Genomic DNA, 17,036 nt, shown 5'->3' on the forward strand with positions numbered 1-17,036 from the left:
AAGACAGTTTTTCCTGAAAGCCCTCATTCTGCTAAACAAATAATTCCCTCAACATTGTTCAACTATTTACAAAGTGTACACTACTATTACTGCTAATCTTCTCATACCTCCTTATCACCCATCCCCTCCCACTTGCCTTTTTCCTAGTATGATTTGATTGTTGATTGTACCCTACGACTATCATGAAGTGTTGTACATTATGATTCTTTATTCTTAACTAATGTACCTTTTCTTTATGTATACTAAGAGTATTTATACCAAGACAAATTCCTTGTGTGTCCAATCACATTTGGCCAATAAAGTATTCTGTCTACTATCTATCTATCTATCTATCTATCTATCTATCTATCTATCTATCTATCTATCTATCTATCTATCATCTATCTATCTATCCTGATTGGTGGTCACATTGATATGAAAGATAGTGAATGAATTTGAACTATGTAACAAAGGTGAATGGCTTGTTTCATATTGATAAGGCTTTAAAGCAGGGGTGTCAAACTCAAGGCCTGGGGGCCGGATACGGCCTGCGGGATACTTAGATCTGGCCCGCGAGACCGCCCTAGAAATACTGAAGGACTGGCCTGTGGCGCTTCTAGCAGTGAAAACAGGCTCTCAACCTCTGTTTTCGGCTTCCATGGCCTCCTGCAACCCTCTGCCAGTGAAAACAGAGCTTGGGAGGGCTGCCGAACTCCATTTTCACTGGCAGAGGGTTGCAGGAGGCCGTAGCAGCTGAAAATGAAGCTTGGGAGCCCATTTTCGCTGGCAGAAGCACCGCGGGCCACCACAGGCACCCCTGACATGAGTGACATCGAGCTGGCCACACCCACTTTGGCCCACCAAGGTCAAACACAACCCTGATGTGGCCCTCAATGAAATTGAGTTTGACACCCCTGCTTTAAAGCATCATTTCCATCAATGATTTCAAAATACTGATGGAATGCACCCATGCTAGTTTAGAGAAAGGTTTTTATGCTGAACAAAAAAATATCACATACACACACATATGAATTCTGAAACAGTTAAAGCTTTGAATCAGTAGATATTAATACAGTACTTAAATAGTCTTACAAATACTTCATTTTGCAACAGTTACTTTATGTTTGTGTGTAATAGAAATATATGGAAGTTTTAAACCACCAGCATTTCATATGTTTAAAACAATTGAGAAAAATCCAAAGAAATACTATTTCATTCAAAATATTTAATTGTTCATAATAATCTAAGTCTCTAAGATTTGGAACTGCAATAAAGAACTGCAATAAAGAACAAGTTCAAATACACTGATTACCCCCATTTTAATATGTGCCATCAAGTCATTTTCAGTTTCTATAGAGTACATGGATTTTTTCCATGAATTTGAAATTAAGGTATTACATTATTTAATAGTATACCCAGCATGAGTAATACAATATAATTTACTACAGGGTAGAAAATGCATGGATGCTGTTTGGTCAAATTAAAAGAAACTACCCTTTTTAAACTGGGTCAACAGGAAGTTAAGAAAACAAGTGTCTGGAAGACAGAAACCAAAGAAATACGTAAAATGCTGAAATAGAAAAATATAACCGCAAACATATAACCAAAATTCTGTGTTACTTTCTCTATAACAAACCAATATTTCCTGTATATAATACAGTAATTCTGCTAATCGAATATTTTGTAATGAATTGAAGTTGAAAATGATAGCATCATTATTTTTAAGGTTATCTCATTCTATATAAAAAGGCATTAGTGAAGTCACTTGATATGTTTTGTAACAATCTTTGGCTAATAAAAATGTGATTCTGGAAGCATGCCTATTTGCAAAGAATTTATATATTCTCTACATTTGGGAGTAAAAATTATATATAAACTCTGCTTAACTTTTGAGCAAGTATTGCCATTATACTAGAAATAACAAGTTATAGTCCATCAATATTGTTCAGCACCAATTCTCATTGAGTCCAAGGAAAAAATATACTTAAGTATCGTGTTTTCCTGAAAATGAGACCTTGAAAATAAGCCCTAGCTTGACTTTTACATGTGTGCCCAATATAAGCCCTAACCCCCCAAAATAAGCCCTATTTAAGACCCTGCCCATTCTGTTTCACCTTTTTGCACAACATGGGGTGAGGCACATGGGTAAAAATCTAGCTGGGGTGGACATGGGGGGTGCAGCTGCACATGTGCCCTGAACCCACTTACTTTAGGACAGTTGCAGCCTGGCCTGCCTCTGATACCTGCCCTGATATCTGCCTCGCCTTGCTGGCCCACTTCTTCTGTGGCCACTTGCTGCCCTTTGTGCACGTCACCTCTGGCCTCCATTTCACTGTTAGAGGCCTCCTGAAGGCCTTCAGGAAAAGCCTCTGCAGCCGAGAAACGAGCTCTGGATTGATGGCAAAAGGCTTCTGATGGATGAAACAGGTGATGTGCAAGTCAATCCAAAGCTTGTTTCTCAGCTGCAGAGGCCTTTCCTGAAGGCCTCTGAAAGCGAAACGGAGGTCAGGGGGTGTCAATCCAAAGAAGAAGTGGGCCGGCTGTGGCCACATGTCAATCCAGAGAAGAAGTGGGCCGGCTGTGGCCACACGAGTTCCTGCTGGGCGGGGCTGTCAGTGCCACCACCATGAAGTAAGACAGTGAAAGACATCCCCTGAAAATAAGACCTAATGCCTCTTTTGAAGGCCAAGGGTCTTATTTTCAGGGAAACACAGGCAATAAAAGTATACTGCATGTAGTGGAGCTTATAATAGAACATTTTTCATGTCAATGCAGATTGGATAAGCCGTACCTATTGAGCAAGTATAAATTACTACTATCCAAACCAAAATGCAATCCCAAACATAAAAGATGTCATACTAAACTATAAAAACTAGACTAGTAAAACACCAGCAGTGTTCCCTGATAGTTAGTTGCTTATACATGCATTTGTGTATTTCAGGACCCTCATTTTCTCACATGCAACAAATATGCCCTTAGGCAATCTGTTACTCTATGAATTAAAAATAATAAACACGATAATTCCTGTGTTGTGTCACATTGGTACAGTTACCATGTGGAGCAGTACTATAGGAAATGAAATAATATAATCCTGAGATGTATTGATAAAGCAATGAACTCAGGAAATTCATCAATTCTGTAATTCAGCTTTGAAGTATACAAATATAACAAACCAGAACATCAATCGTATTGGAACTACTTTCTCATTCCATCACTTGACACCACATATCCTTGGAAGCAATAACTAACATTCCATTCCTTCTTCAAGGTTCTTCAATGAATGGGCGTGCAAAATAGGTAGTCCCCAAGGCAACCACACCTTAAGCTGCAGAGCTTTATAGACAATAACAAGCACTGTGAATTGCATCAATAAGCCTATTGGTAACCAGACCAACTGTCACAGTAGAGATACCGTAATCCTCCACTCATGACCACAATTGAGCCCAAAATTTATGTTGATAAGTAAGACATTTGTTAAGTGAGTTTTGCCCCATTTTACAACCTTTGTCACAGTTGTTAAGTGAATCACTGTACTTGTTAAATTGGTAAAATGGTTGTTAAGGGAATCTGGCTTCCCCATGGACTTAAGATTATCAGAAAGTTCCAAAAGGGGATCACATGACCCTGGGACACTGTAACCATCATAAATATGAGTCAGTTGCCAATTGTTTGAATTTTGATCCCATAACCATTGGGACTATTGTAAATGTAACTATTGTAAATGTGAAAAACAGTCATATGTCACTTTTTCAGTGATGTTGTAACTTTGAATGGTCACTAAACAAACCGTTGTAAGTTGAGGACTACTCGTATTACATGGCCAAACTAGCTGAACACATTACTACACAGGCTTCTACTTTCTGTATCAGTTTTCAAATGATCTTCAAGGATATAAACAACTACAGTGAAATGCAGTGATGTCGATGTGAGTCAAGAACATGAGCGAAGGTCCCTAGAACCTCCCATTTCAGAAACAGCCACAACTGAATTGTACAAAATCTCTTCCGGCTACCTACATCCTCTACCTATTTTTGAGCACAAGCTGAAAATTCAAGAGGAGCTTCATCTTGCCCATTTAGGGCAGCATAAGTCCACGCAGAGTATTATTCTGAATGCCAAATGTTTGGTTTAATTCCAAGCAACTTGTAATACAGGCTATCAGTACTGCAGTACTGATACTGAACATTCATTCATTCAATATTTCGCTTTTCTGTTTTTATACATAATTCAAGGCAGCGAACATACCCAATATTCCTTTCCCTTCCTATTTAGATCATGTTCAAATTAAAAATGGACTAAATGCAAAAAAGTACCAAATTATAGAATAGTAATATTTTTCTTCATAGTGCTTTACAGCCCCCTCTAAGCAGTTTACAGAGTCAGCATATTGGCCCTCAACAACCTGGGTCCTCATTTTACATACCCTGGAAGGATGGAGGGCTGAGTCAATCTTGAGCTGGTCAGGATAGAACTCCTGGCAATGGAAGGCAGAGTCAGCCTGCAATACTGTGTTACCGCGCAAATACAATATATCCTCTTGAATAAGCCAAGGATTTTAACTTCCAAAATATACCCCCCAAATTGGGTTCAGCTTGTCCACAGAGGGGTTTCTTTGTGAGTATATACAATAGTTTAAAATACCCATATATAATTGTGTATAAGCTGACCCTCCCATTTTTAACAAAAATAGCATGAAAAATGTGTCACCTGTGGATAAACTGAAAAATAAAACATGCAAACATTTTGAGGGGTCAAGTTACTCAGACTGCACATTTTCCATGGTCTTTTGGTCAAAGATTTGAGGGTTGGCTTGGCTGCAGATGGCTTTATATGTGAACACCCACAGTTACAGAAATTTTATTTTTACTTTCTTGCCATTTACAAAGGAAGCATGAACCAATTTTATGTACTAATACTGAAATTTGAATCATACCACTTAAAGATATGATGCACTAACACAACAGGAGAAAAATAAGCTTGCCCTTGTGTTAGTAAAATGTTGCTTGCTTCAAGACATAATCGCACTCTCTTTGTCTTTCTCTTATATCTTCTCAGCATCACCATCATTTATTGCTTTCCAAAGATAGGAGAATGAGAAGAACCGGGTGAAGAAGGGGTGTGTGAAGTGGAGATAAAATACTAAGAGAACATGAAAGTAGAAAGCACTTTTTAAAAAGTTCTCCTCACCATTATATAAATGAGTATTCCTATACATTATATTGTAAAGCAATGATGATGGGAAAACAGTACCCTAAACACACAGAAATCTGTACAATTAAATTTAGCAGAGAAAAAAAAAAAAAACAAGGCCAAAGACAATTCCCAAGAAATATATTAGTGTATAAACAGAAAAAAAGGGATTTCACTCAGATACATAGTTGCTGTTACAAAGAAGCTTTTCTGATCTATGTTTCCCTCCCATTCATATAACGCAAAATTCCATTATTTTAGACAAGGAGAAAATCTTGTTGTGCTACAACCACTTTTAATAATAAGCAAAAAGTAAACAGGCTGAACAAATTGATCAAGATTTGGCTCATTTTTAGGAGTAAAATCAATCAATAAAAAATAAGTGGCAGATTTTGCATTTCAAGTTGGAAAAATAATGTATTTCAACTATTGTTTTTGTTATTATACCTCCTTTATATAAAGGTGAAGTAAAAATCTAATAAATACATGAAATGCTAAAATTATTTTATTATGAAATAATAAAAAAGAAACATAAATACTGCTTTCACTCAGAATTGGGTCCCCATTTGCTCTTTGCAGATATAGAAAAGAGAAAATCCAAATGCTAAAGCATAAAACATAATACTAATTGGACAGCATTTGCTTGCTTTCTTCATCAATTAACGTCCCTTTACCATTTTCTATTGGCCTTGTTCCTCCAGAATGGCCTGGCACAAGATAGCAAACTGTCTGGAAAATGGATTTTTCCATCTCTTGGCCAATGTATTAATAACAATGTGAGAACACAGAGACCCTTGTTGCCACTATGAGGCATTACTATGACCCAAATAAACCATAACCACTAGAAAGAATCTCAGCAACATTATCAACTCATGATGTCTCCCAAAAGAAAACTTTTATTGTATTTATAAGTAACTTAAAAGTCTTAACTCCTGAATCCAAACTTCAGTTTTAAGAAGATTTTAACATTCATGACTATGAGTGGAATGCAGGTTGTATGGAGGCAGAATGAAGTGTACCAACTCCTGCTTTGTAAAAACATTTCAGATCAAAGGAGCCAAAATAGAACAATAACTTAAAATAATTCTTAATAGCTATTTGCTTCATGTAAAGAGCAAAAAGAGTAATGAATTTGGCATTCACTGAGATGCTACAACAATTATTTGAATTCCATGAGATGAAAGAAAGGTACTAGGTAGTTTGCTCGCACAAAACATTAACTGGTGACAAAACTGCACAACACTATTACAGCTAGTCCTCATAACCATAATTGAACCCAAAATTTCCTTTACTAAGCAAGATGCTTAAATGAATTTTGTCCCATTTTACGACACCTCTCACCACAGTCGTTCAGTGAATCACTGCAGTTGTTAAGTTACAAGCACGGTTGTAATGCATGAATCTGGCTTCCCCATTGAGTTTGCTTGTCAGAAAGTCGCAAAAAGTGATCAAATGATCATGGGGATACTGCAATGGACATGTGTGTAAAAAATGGTCATAAGTCACTTTTTTCAGTGCTGATGTAACTTCAAATTGTCACTAAACAAATGATTGTAAGTCAAGAGCTATCTGAATTGAAATTTCAAGTCCAAAATAATCCTAATTAGCAAGACCACTTAAGATACAATGAAGGGACAAATTGTACACCAATGGCCAGCTATAGCTTAATACACATGGGAAAATAAACATGGTATAAACAACAACAGCCAAGCAACAGAAACAGGCTAAATTATAACTGTAACTAGTAACTTAACATTTTTGCTGTTCAAAAAATATGGAATTTAACTGAGGTTGGTGAAACAATATTTAAGAGTTATTTTCCTTGATTAAAATCTCACCTCCAACAAAAGCTTTCTGGGGTGGAAGAGAAGGAGATAGCAAACATCAGCTCTTGACCCAGAACATCTGGACTCAGAAAACTGAATAAAACAGCAACACTGATGTTGTCTTTCTTACATTACCACTTCCATCAAATCTGAAGTCTGCAGTAAAAGCAGAAAGATCAGAAAACCCAACCATAAAACTATTTATTAAAAAGGGGGAACCATAGTTCCATGCAATCGGATTTACAGTGCATGCTAACAAAGACATTTATGTCAGTTTAATCCTTAATACATTTAAAATATACTTCTTTGGGGTCGAACCCTAATGCAGACATGTACAAAAAAAATCAAAATCCATATGGGATACTTTTGGAGGGCGGGGAATTGCCTTCTTAATCCCTTCTGGAGATCTGAAATGACTATTTGCTAACTCAAACCATCTGCAAGCCCCATGAATTTTGCCATAACACACAAAAATCTATTTTCCACGATGGGCTGCCTTTCCCCCAAAGCATCAATAGCTTCATTATAGTTGGGCATTCAAAACAAAGTCCGTCCAGCTGCCACATCCAAATATGGCGAGGAACATTTTTTTTTTAATCACACAGCAACAAGAGCTTTTGACAGCCGCAGTCCTCCCTTCCAATCATCTCAAGTCAGCTGTACCTATAGCATGAAAACATATGAATCTCACACAATCTCTCTCTCTCTCTCTCTCTCTCTCAAGCTCCCTCACATGACAAACTGGATGCAGTCCATTTAACTCACACTGTCGAAGCAAATCCCTATACACAGCCTTAGATCTACCTGACTTCTTGAGAAAGAGAAGGGGGGGGGGAGCTCACACGAACACCAACAATTAACGCTGCTTTCCATTAAGAGGTTTCCGGCTCCGCACATGACAGGAGGAAGAAGCAGGATCCAACCCAAATGGATTTTAAACGCGAACTACGTCATTCGTGCCACCTGCAAGAGGGTGGACGAAGAGAACAGAGAAGGCAGCCCAGCACTTCCTCCAAGGCCTGTAACTAACACAACCGAAGATCATCACACACACACACCCCTTCATTGTGAAAGAGGCGGAGGGAAGCACAAAAGCAACCGCAACCTCTAGAATCCTTTCCCTCCAAACCATAGTTGAAGCAGAGGTCACAGCCAGGGAGGAAGGGAAAGCAGGCAAATCAGCAACAGGTGTCCTTTACACACACACACACACACACACGTGTGTCCAACTCTCAGCCCGTTCTCCTTTATTTAGAAATAGGCTTCGGAGGGAGGAAGAGGAGAGGAGGTTACATTCCCTCCACCACCACCTCGAGTAAAATATGCAACGGGACGGGACTGCCCAACGTCGAGAAAGGATGGCCAAACACTGCATCCAAAGCTGCCCGGGGAAGGTGGGGTCTCATCAAAGGTGGTGATCAGGAGGGCAACCCGCAACTCTCCCTCCCCTTCCCGCTCCCCTCCCCCCACCCCGCAAAAAAGCGACCCTGGATTAAATACGAAGCGGCGCAGTCTTTAGAAAGCCGCCAAGATGTCGAACCGCTCCCGCACCACTGCGCCCCTTTGCCAGGCGCCCCGGGACGCGCGCTCTTCTCTGGCCGCCCGCTTGCAGCGAGGTCTTCCGACCAAAGCTGCGCATCGCAGGGCCGGGCCCTTCCTTCCTTCCTTCCTTCCTCGCTTATTGCTTGCTTTCTCCCTTCCTTCCCTTCTCGCTCCCGCCTTCCTCATCCCGGCAAAGAGCCGCGTCTGTCTCCTTGCTCGCCCAACTCCCCGCTTGGCTTGGCTTGGCTTGGCTCCGGCGCCCGCTTGCCCTTACCTGCTCGTCTTGCCTCGGCCCCGCAGCAGACCAGGCAACGCTGAGCCATGCCCAGGCGACGTTCGCCAGAGTGACCCGACTTCGCTCAGCAAGCGCGGGTGGAGGAGGGGGAAGGGAGGTGATGATGAGGGAGGAGGCACAGGCGGGCAAGGGAGACACTCCCCGGGAGCAGCTTCTTCTTTTTCCTTCTCTCGATATTGAGCGTCGGGGGGACGGGGGAGGCGCTCCGTGCCGCTGTCAGTCAGGGCGCGCTCGGCCCTCTTTCCTTCCCGAGTGGCCACCGCCACAGACAGACGCCGCCTCCCTCGCTTGCCATGAGGGGGGGGCGCACCGAGGCAACAAACCCACCCACCTCCTTCGTTTGGAGCTGAGGCGCGCGCTCGCCTGCCCCTTCCCCCCGCAGCCACTCGCGGGCTGATCCTCACGGCTCAGTCCCCCACCCACCCTCGGTTGCCACGTGAAACGTGTCACGCAAGAAAACGAAACGCCACCCCGCTCCAAGAGAAGTTGTGAGAAGGCTCGCTCGTAATGTGGAAAAAGAAATGAATGTGGGGGGGGTGGGGTGGGGGAAATACACGCACACAAATGCTGCAAGCTGGTGCCAAGCTAGCTTTGGCGGGATATTGGTGTAACAGGTTCCCTGCCAGCCTGTGGGGGTGTGCAAGAGAGAGAGAGAAGCATATTGATGTGCTATGCATGCATACTTAATGTATTAATGGTAGAATAGCATGGGGGGGGGATGTGAAACTTCCCACGGTTGAAATTCTTTGGTTCCTTCTTGATATACCTTACTTATTAACGTGGTATTGCCTATGTCACTTCTAGATAAACAACGTGGAGAAATGTAAGGCTATTCCTAGTCTAAAATATCTTTCAGCTTTTAGGAGTGGTTTGGGATATTCCAACTCGATTTTTAAAAAGTATGACTTTTAATACCATGGGTATTACCATTAAACGTAAGCTTAAATCTAACTTACATAGGCCAGGTAACCCTAAAACAGGTGACATTTATTGCAGAAAGGGTTCTGTGGTCTGGAAATCTGTGACCATGGAGAGGAAAAGTGAAAAGAAGGTTAGAAGCCTTGAGGGGGTTGTGTGAAATGCTGAGAATGTGTTGAAGGTAGTCGACAGTGACTGTCGCTGTAGAGTTTCTATTAAATACCTGCCATAGAAGCTGTGGAGGATTGCAAAATATCCATTTGTCTAAATAGAATGATAAGATCGTTTCTTGCTACCTTTTAGCATCTTTGGACCCTTCATGGAGGCAACCGGAGAGGAGAAAGCAACTCATAGAAAGTCTCTCCCACCCGTTCCCTCAGATTGCTCCCTGTTGTGAGTATGCAAAGTATTCAAAGCAAGGCTCTGTAAAATGCCCTTCCTCAAAGGGTTGAGGCAGCCATTTCCTCTGACAGATTCAGCATAGTTGCTTCATGGTCTTTCCTAGGATCTCTGCACATCTGATGCACAGACAGCATTTCCCCTCAGACTGCCAGCAAAACAAAGCAGCTGTTCATACTCATAGTGGTAACAACCTACCGTAGAAAATCCTCAAAGCTGCATCGCAGAGATTGCCTCAACAGATTGAGGAGGATTTTCATTGCAACAACAAGCTTTGTGAGTGCTTTGCATAGCGTTACTTCCTACCACAGCTCTTTGTCACACAGACATAGCAGCCATCCTCTTTATTTTTTTTTTAATTAAGGATGCTTATGTGGTTTCTATGATTCAAGAGGAACTATCACCATAATGTCACACCAGATCTGGTAGGTGTTACTTTTCCATACTTTATGTTGTATGTTATTCTTTCTCTGACATACCAAACACCTTAAGCTTTGTGTGAGTTTGCCATTTGTGGTCTCCATTCCTATTAAGGAAGGGTGTATTTCTCTCCTACACTAACATTCTTTGAGGCCACTGAATAACCTCAACTATCTGACTTACACCTTCAGAAACAGTTATAGAATCCTGACTAAGATATGTGAGAAACTTTCTCTGGGTATATTTACCCCCCATGTATATTATTTTTTAAGGTTTTTTTCCCCCCTTTACCCTACCAGACCATATATTCCAAAAATTCGTTCCTTGTTGATTGATTTTTTCCCCCCCATAACACTTTTTTGTTGTTGTTCACTTTTTCTCCAGCTTCCCTGAATAACAATCCTTGCTTGGTTAATTACTTGTCCCCTCCCCACAAATCAAAGTTATTGTGTTAAACTTATGCCCGGGTCTCTTCTGGCCTACAAAAGAATCTACTAGAGATACTGTCCAATTATAGAGAGCAATTTAGAACCGCATACGTGTTGGAGACTGGTGGTTTCCTTTGCTTAACCGTTTTTTAAAAAAAAAGGTTTTTTAAAAAAATAAAAATAAAGGTGAGACATGAATTATCACAGACACTACAAAATATTATTTAGAGATAAGATTTCCTTATCTCCGCCCCAAATGAAACAGAATAACCACACTATGCGAGAGAATATATTTCCTTGCGGTTAAAGCCATAACACATTTGGGATTTATTAAATGTGATTTCTGAACACATAATTTGTTTTCTGCATTTTGAAAGCATAAGCAAAGATTATATACTGTACACATATAATTGACGATTACCATAATAAACTAAGAATCTACAGTATCTCTCCTTTTTCAGTAATAGGTCCAACTGAATTCAGTAATTCTTTCTTCCAACTAAGCATGAATCATGCAAAGCAACTCAACGTAAGCATAAGATATATCCTTTTAACAGTCACATTAACCTAATGGGAAGATGGGATTTAAAAGGCCTAGAGTGAACAAAGGAAGTGAAAGAGTGCTAAAATGGTTGAAAAGAGTTAGCTCAGCTCCAGTTCTAGGATTATCCAGACTTGATATATTGTTCGCATTAAATTTTCTCAGATGAACGCAGCCATGACATAGTTATTTTAAATCACTGCAGCCTTAAGGCAACCTTGGTAATAAGTTCTATAAGTTAATAAGTTCTATAGGAGAAAAAATGAGTTGGATTTCCAATCGTGTATTTTATTATTGCATTTTTCACCTAAGATAATAACATGCACATAAGCACACACACACCTGATTGAAACCCCTATACTTACAGACTAGTAGAGGTAATATTGGAATTTCATACGTATATGCTTATAAAATTAACATACTTTGCCAATATAATTCAGGCAAATGACATTCAATCAAAACTTGTCACATAAACTTTCAGAATGTTAAATTTCAGCTTAACATCGATTTCTTTTCTCTATGTTAGAGATATGATTTTGAATTGTTATCCGGATTATTTAAATATTATTTCTGTATTCAAAGGAAGTTTATATATTGCAAACAAAAATATTAGTGAAGAAAAATGCACTTCTCTATCCCCATCAAGAATTAAGTCTCTGGTTCTAGCATAAAGAATGACTTTCATGTTCCTCATAGTCACCATATAATGTGGCTAAATGCTGTAGGCCTCCTGTTCTTACAAAGCTAAGGGAAAGAAAAATATGTTTTTATATATTTCTAATCTATCTTTCCACTAAACCATCTTCTAATCTGAACATTAAAAAATATATCATTATGGAAATTAAAAACATAAATAAAAAATAAAGAAAATAGATAAAGGTTTTTTCCCAAATAAGAACTTCATATGCTAAATTCCTGCTGCCTGAGCCAAGTTCTGTCACAAAAATAGAAATCCTACTAAGTTGTTGGAATATCAAATTAATATCACTGAATATCTGTTCTTGTTTAAATCATTTAAGCTATGTTACAATTTCATAAATCACAATTTACAATTCACTATATCAAGCATCTAGATAACACTGGTTGGTTTGTTATTATAAGATTTCTCAGAAACACATGTCTATTACAGACTTTATTCTTTATGGCATAGATTTGTTTTAAAATCAAGCTACTAAAATCTAATTAAACATAATCTCTTCTGTCTACAAGAACAGAGTTCCTGTAAATTAGAAGTGAGTATTTCCTGTTGGTCTGAGAACATCAGGTTTTCTGCTCCATGTGAAGGATTAGGCCCAAAAGCATCTTCTTTTGAGAGATGGGATCAATATTTCCAAAAGTGACCCAACGTTTGATTGCACTTATTCTGGGGGCTGAAAAGGGGAAGCTGAAGTGTCACATCATTCATAGTCTTGTTATAAATAAAAAGGTGTAGGTAGGAAAAGGGAAGACTGAACTGGAAAGCAGAGTTAAACATGTCATCAGTTTGGAGTCATTGCATTGCCACAAGAGATCCAAGTCTGCTCCCCCCCTCTGTGAATTCCAATGCCCTTTAACTAGTATCAGTTTAACTGTGACCTTTAGTTGACTAGATTCTTGTATATAGGTAGCAATAATAAACTCTTCTATGCTTTGAACTTAACAAATGCTCCTGAATAAGAATCCTCAGAAATCAAAATCTCAATGAAAATCTCTGAATATAGGAAACTTATGAAAATATATTTATTGTCAATATTGGCAGACTTAGGTTTTGTTACAGTTCTGGCTATACAATTACTGAAACAAGAATGACAGGTGATTATCAATCTCAATGGAAATCATTAGGTTTGGTACAAGGAAGATAACTGGGCTGAATATACATCTCAGTTATGCAGTGTTGTCTCCACATGGCCTAAATCAGAAGAAGACAGGATCATAGGATCAGGAGCAATATTATTTAGAGGGAAGGAAATGTGTGTTCAGCAACAGCAACAATTGACAGTCAGCACATAAGCAGCCAGGAGCCTAAGGGAAGGCAAAGCAAGTGAAAGGTAGTTTCCTGCTCTTGACAAGTGCCCTAACCACACTGAAAGGATGTTCTCATTTTGTCACATGTCTGCCCAATTTTTCCTTGTTCCCATACTTGGGTTTCCCCAGGTTTCTCAATCTGCCATCTTGCAGACACACAATGCTTCCCCTTCTATGCTTTGCTAGTCTAATTTCCCCTTGAAGCTGCAGAATCCTCATATAAGTTCACACCGATAAAAAGCCTACATTGTCTATGAACTTAGAAGCTATCATCGGTCCGAAAGTTGCAGTGGCTGAGTGTTGTGAGAGTTGCAGTTGTAACTGGGGGTTGCCAATTTAAAGAAAGCTGCTCAACTGCAGGCTAGTCAGAAATAGCACTGTGCTGTCAGCAACAGCATCTTTTTCAAAAACAACTCATCTCCTATACACCGAACCATTAGCCTGTCCCGTACATACACAAAAGATATTAAATCACTGCAAATATTTGCAAAAATTTAATATCAAGCTCCACAGTTGCAAAAGAACAATACAAAGCAAAATGTCTATGTACACAGACAGATTTATATAGTTGCCCTCCCACAGGAATAAAAATTGAGCAAATTAAGCAATAATTAATCACCAAAGATGCGTAAATCTTTCATTGGATAAGAAAAATGCATGCAAAATATACAGCATGATGGTTGTGCCATAGCAACAGCTGATCTGGCCAGACTATAAATAGCATAAATTATATTTTGTCACAGAGAAAAGAAAATTCCTTTGAACTGGCTAATAAATTAAAGATTATTGGTAATAATATTGCCAGATGCTATTCAAAAGAACTGTTGTATTTACTTAAATCATGTTAATATTACCATGTTATCAAATGATTTCATTTACTTTGGTAAAACACATTTTGAGTTGCATTTAGAAAATGTAACCTTGGCAACAGCATTATATTTTTGGATCTTTGACTATATTTCTGTTTATTGTGTTCAACTCACTGCAAGATGCTAATTCAGGGACCTCAAAATCAAAGCTTTAAGTACCCAGCAAAAGAAAAGAAAAGAAAAAAAAAGACCAAGATAATGCTATTAATTTTTCATAATATATTTGATCCATTAAAAATTAAAATTATATTGATAGGTTTTTCAGTTGTGCAGCAAAAAAATGAACATTTGGAATCACTTGACAAAGAGATATAAATTAAATAATTAAATAAATTAAACATTTACTGTTTATCCACACTTTTCCCCAAGATTATATATTAAAGCAACACATATTTGTAGATTTTGGTCTGATGGAAAATAAATTTGTGGATAGAAAAACACTTCAGTGCCTTCAACAAAAGAACATTTAGTTTTAATCCTATTTATTTTTACATAATTTTTAAAATGCTATATTTTTATGACCTATTTTATGCCTATATTACTTGCTCAGTTTTGAATGTTATGTCTATAGTTTGTATTCTGCTTATATAGTTTGGATAGTTTGTATTCTGACACGAATAAAGAAAGTTCAAATGAACCTCATAAGAATGAAAATTGTAGATGCCATTCTTATTACCCCAACAACATTTCTAGTGTATTTTTTGACTTGGCAGCCAATGGTACACAGCCACAACTAGATTGCATTGTTACTGCCTTGGACTAGAGTTAGAGCAATATCGATCCAGACTCTGGTACAATAAATAATGTGAGGGTGAAAAGCAATATTTTCTGAAAAATCTCATTAAAAAAAGCTGTCAAATAGCTGTTAAAATTAGTAGCTCTATGGTTGTAGACTAAAAAGCAAAGTTCAAATATCAAATGTTCCATTCAAAGTAAAATAGTAAAAGTCCATGAAATCAAATGTATCTGTGTCTATGTTATATACTTTTTGATATACTGATATCAAAAAGTATATATTGATATACTTTTACTACTTTTTGAAATAGAAATGAGTTATGCAAGCTTTATGCATTTTTTTAAAAAAGTCCCTGTTTAGTTTTATTTGTTTTTTTTTTTAAAAAAATGACAATGTTTTCAGTTCCAGGGTAAAATTGTTCTGGAGAATATATTTTACTTTTAAAAATTCTGCAGCAATATGTGAAAAGTTAATCCATGCAGAGTTCTGAACCCAACCAGCAAATATATTCTTGAAGCAAAAAATATTTTCTGTTTCTAGAGGGAACAAAGCATACCGTTTCAGCTTTCGAACCTGATAAAATAATAACATTTTAATGGACTTCTTGAAAACCAAGGAAGAGAGGGCTATTTGAATATCCAGAGGAACACTGTTTCACAAAGGGGAACAGCAACCAAGAAGGTTAATAATTTTGTGATTCTTATCAAATTTTTAAAAAACTGTACAAGGACTTGATACACGTCTGTTTCTGTGGTGGCACAGAAGACGAATAATGAGGAAATTTAATAGTATGTAATTCTTCTTTCCTGGGGTTTATAGGAGTTTTGTAAATTTCTCTGTATAGAAAGGATAAATTATAGGTTCTGTAGGTTTCACTAGGAACTTGGTAATCATTCTTCATGTTCATATTTGGAATTTATGTACAACCTAGAACTATGCAAGGCAGGGATATTTAATTAAAACATACTTCTGAGGTATATCTCAAGGATAATTCCATGGAGGAAAGGAATGTAAGCCAAGGATGGTATCTTTGGAATGCCACTGGCTGCTGCTGAAGAAATTAAGACATACAATATGTACATACAGTACATTCAATGGACAGGACATACATGACTATATATTGGTATAAAAGAGTATACCACCAGATCATCCACAGGTGTAATGTATGAGCATTCAAAAGCATATGTTAGTGGGACACCATGATACTGATAAATCTCAGAAAAGACCTGCATTCTGAGAAGAAGCTATATCACACATGATGCCATCATCTTTGGTGTTCCTGACAAGCAGAAGGGGCGTACCTTGACCCTTGTTGTGTGAAAATGATTGCTACTCTGTTTCTGTTGATATCATGTTTTCCTCGTTGATATCCCAAAATCCCAGAACCCATTACAGTAATGACAAAACACTGCTCCCCTGGGGGGAAAATCCTCTGGTAAAAAGAACACAGAGATGGAAGTTTCTAACCATCCAACTAATGCAGACTTATTTTTAACTGCATTTTAAAGTATATTCAAGGTAACTGGCTGAATACGCATTTCAGTGCAGATTAGACTGCCTGCGTATATTGCAGTGCATGGTTGGATCCAGAATTCAATATAAGTCGGATCCAGCATTCAACTTAAGTTGGATCTAGAATTCAATTTAAGATGGAAATCCAGAACTTCCACCTGGCCTGCAAGTCTTTCCTTTTGTAATTGTTGCAAATCCTCACACTGCAGTGCCTGAATTCATTTCTCTGCCATGGATTTTGCTGAAAAGTTTGGGGAAAAAGAACTGCATAGAGATGGTTATTGTATAAAATGACAATGCTCATTTTACAACAAAATGGCATACAAACAACTCAGAAGGCAGTTTCTTTTTCCATCTTAAGTGATCTGTTTCTGAAA

At 38.3% G+C, this 17,036-nt stretch overlaps 1 protein-coding gene and 1 long non-coding RNA gene across 10 annotated transcripts in view; one reads left to right on the forward strand and one right to left on the reverse strand.

Annotated features, from left to right (window-relative positions):
- CYRIA (CYFIP related Rac1 interactor A) overlaps positions 1-9,174 on the reverse strand; it is a 76,145-nt gene extending 66,971 nt beyond the window's left edge. For 4 of the 9 annotated variants that reach the window (XM_087917482.1, XM_087917464.1, XM_026695315.2 and 1 more), the window contains exon 1: positions 8,812-9,065. The gene's annotated coding sequence lies outside the window, so the exon portion shown is untranslated. Of the gene's footprint in view, positions 1-7,007; positions 7,116-8,811 lie in introns of those variants that run through there. The other 5 variants (XM_087917487.1, XM_087917447.1, XM_026695313.2 and 2 more) reach the window with 4 other exon arrangements.
- A 39-nt stretch (positions 9,175-9,213) lies between these two features.
- Positions 9,214-10,387, forward strand: LOC148127834 (uncharacterized). Its single transcript, XR_015740301.1, has 3 exons — positions 9,214-9,336; positions 10,054-10,143; positions 10,256-10,387. It is a non-coding gene; the product is annotated as an uncharacterized LOC148127834 (long non-coding RNA).
- Positions 10,388-17,036: the final 6,649 nt, after the last annotated feature.

This window comes from Pseudonaja textilis, chromosome 1, assembly GCF_049901715.1.
Source record: "Pseudonaja textilis isolate UNSWEBS1 chromosome 1, rPseTex1.2, whole genome shotgun sequence".
Classification (NCBI taxonomy): Eukaryota; Metazoa; Chordata; class Lepidosauria; order Squamata; family Elapidae; genus Pseudonaja; species Pseudonaja textilis.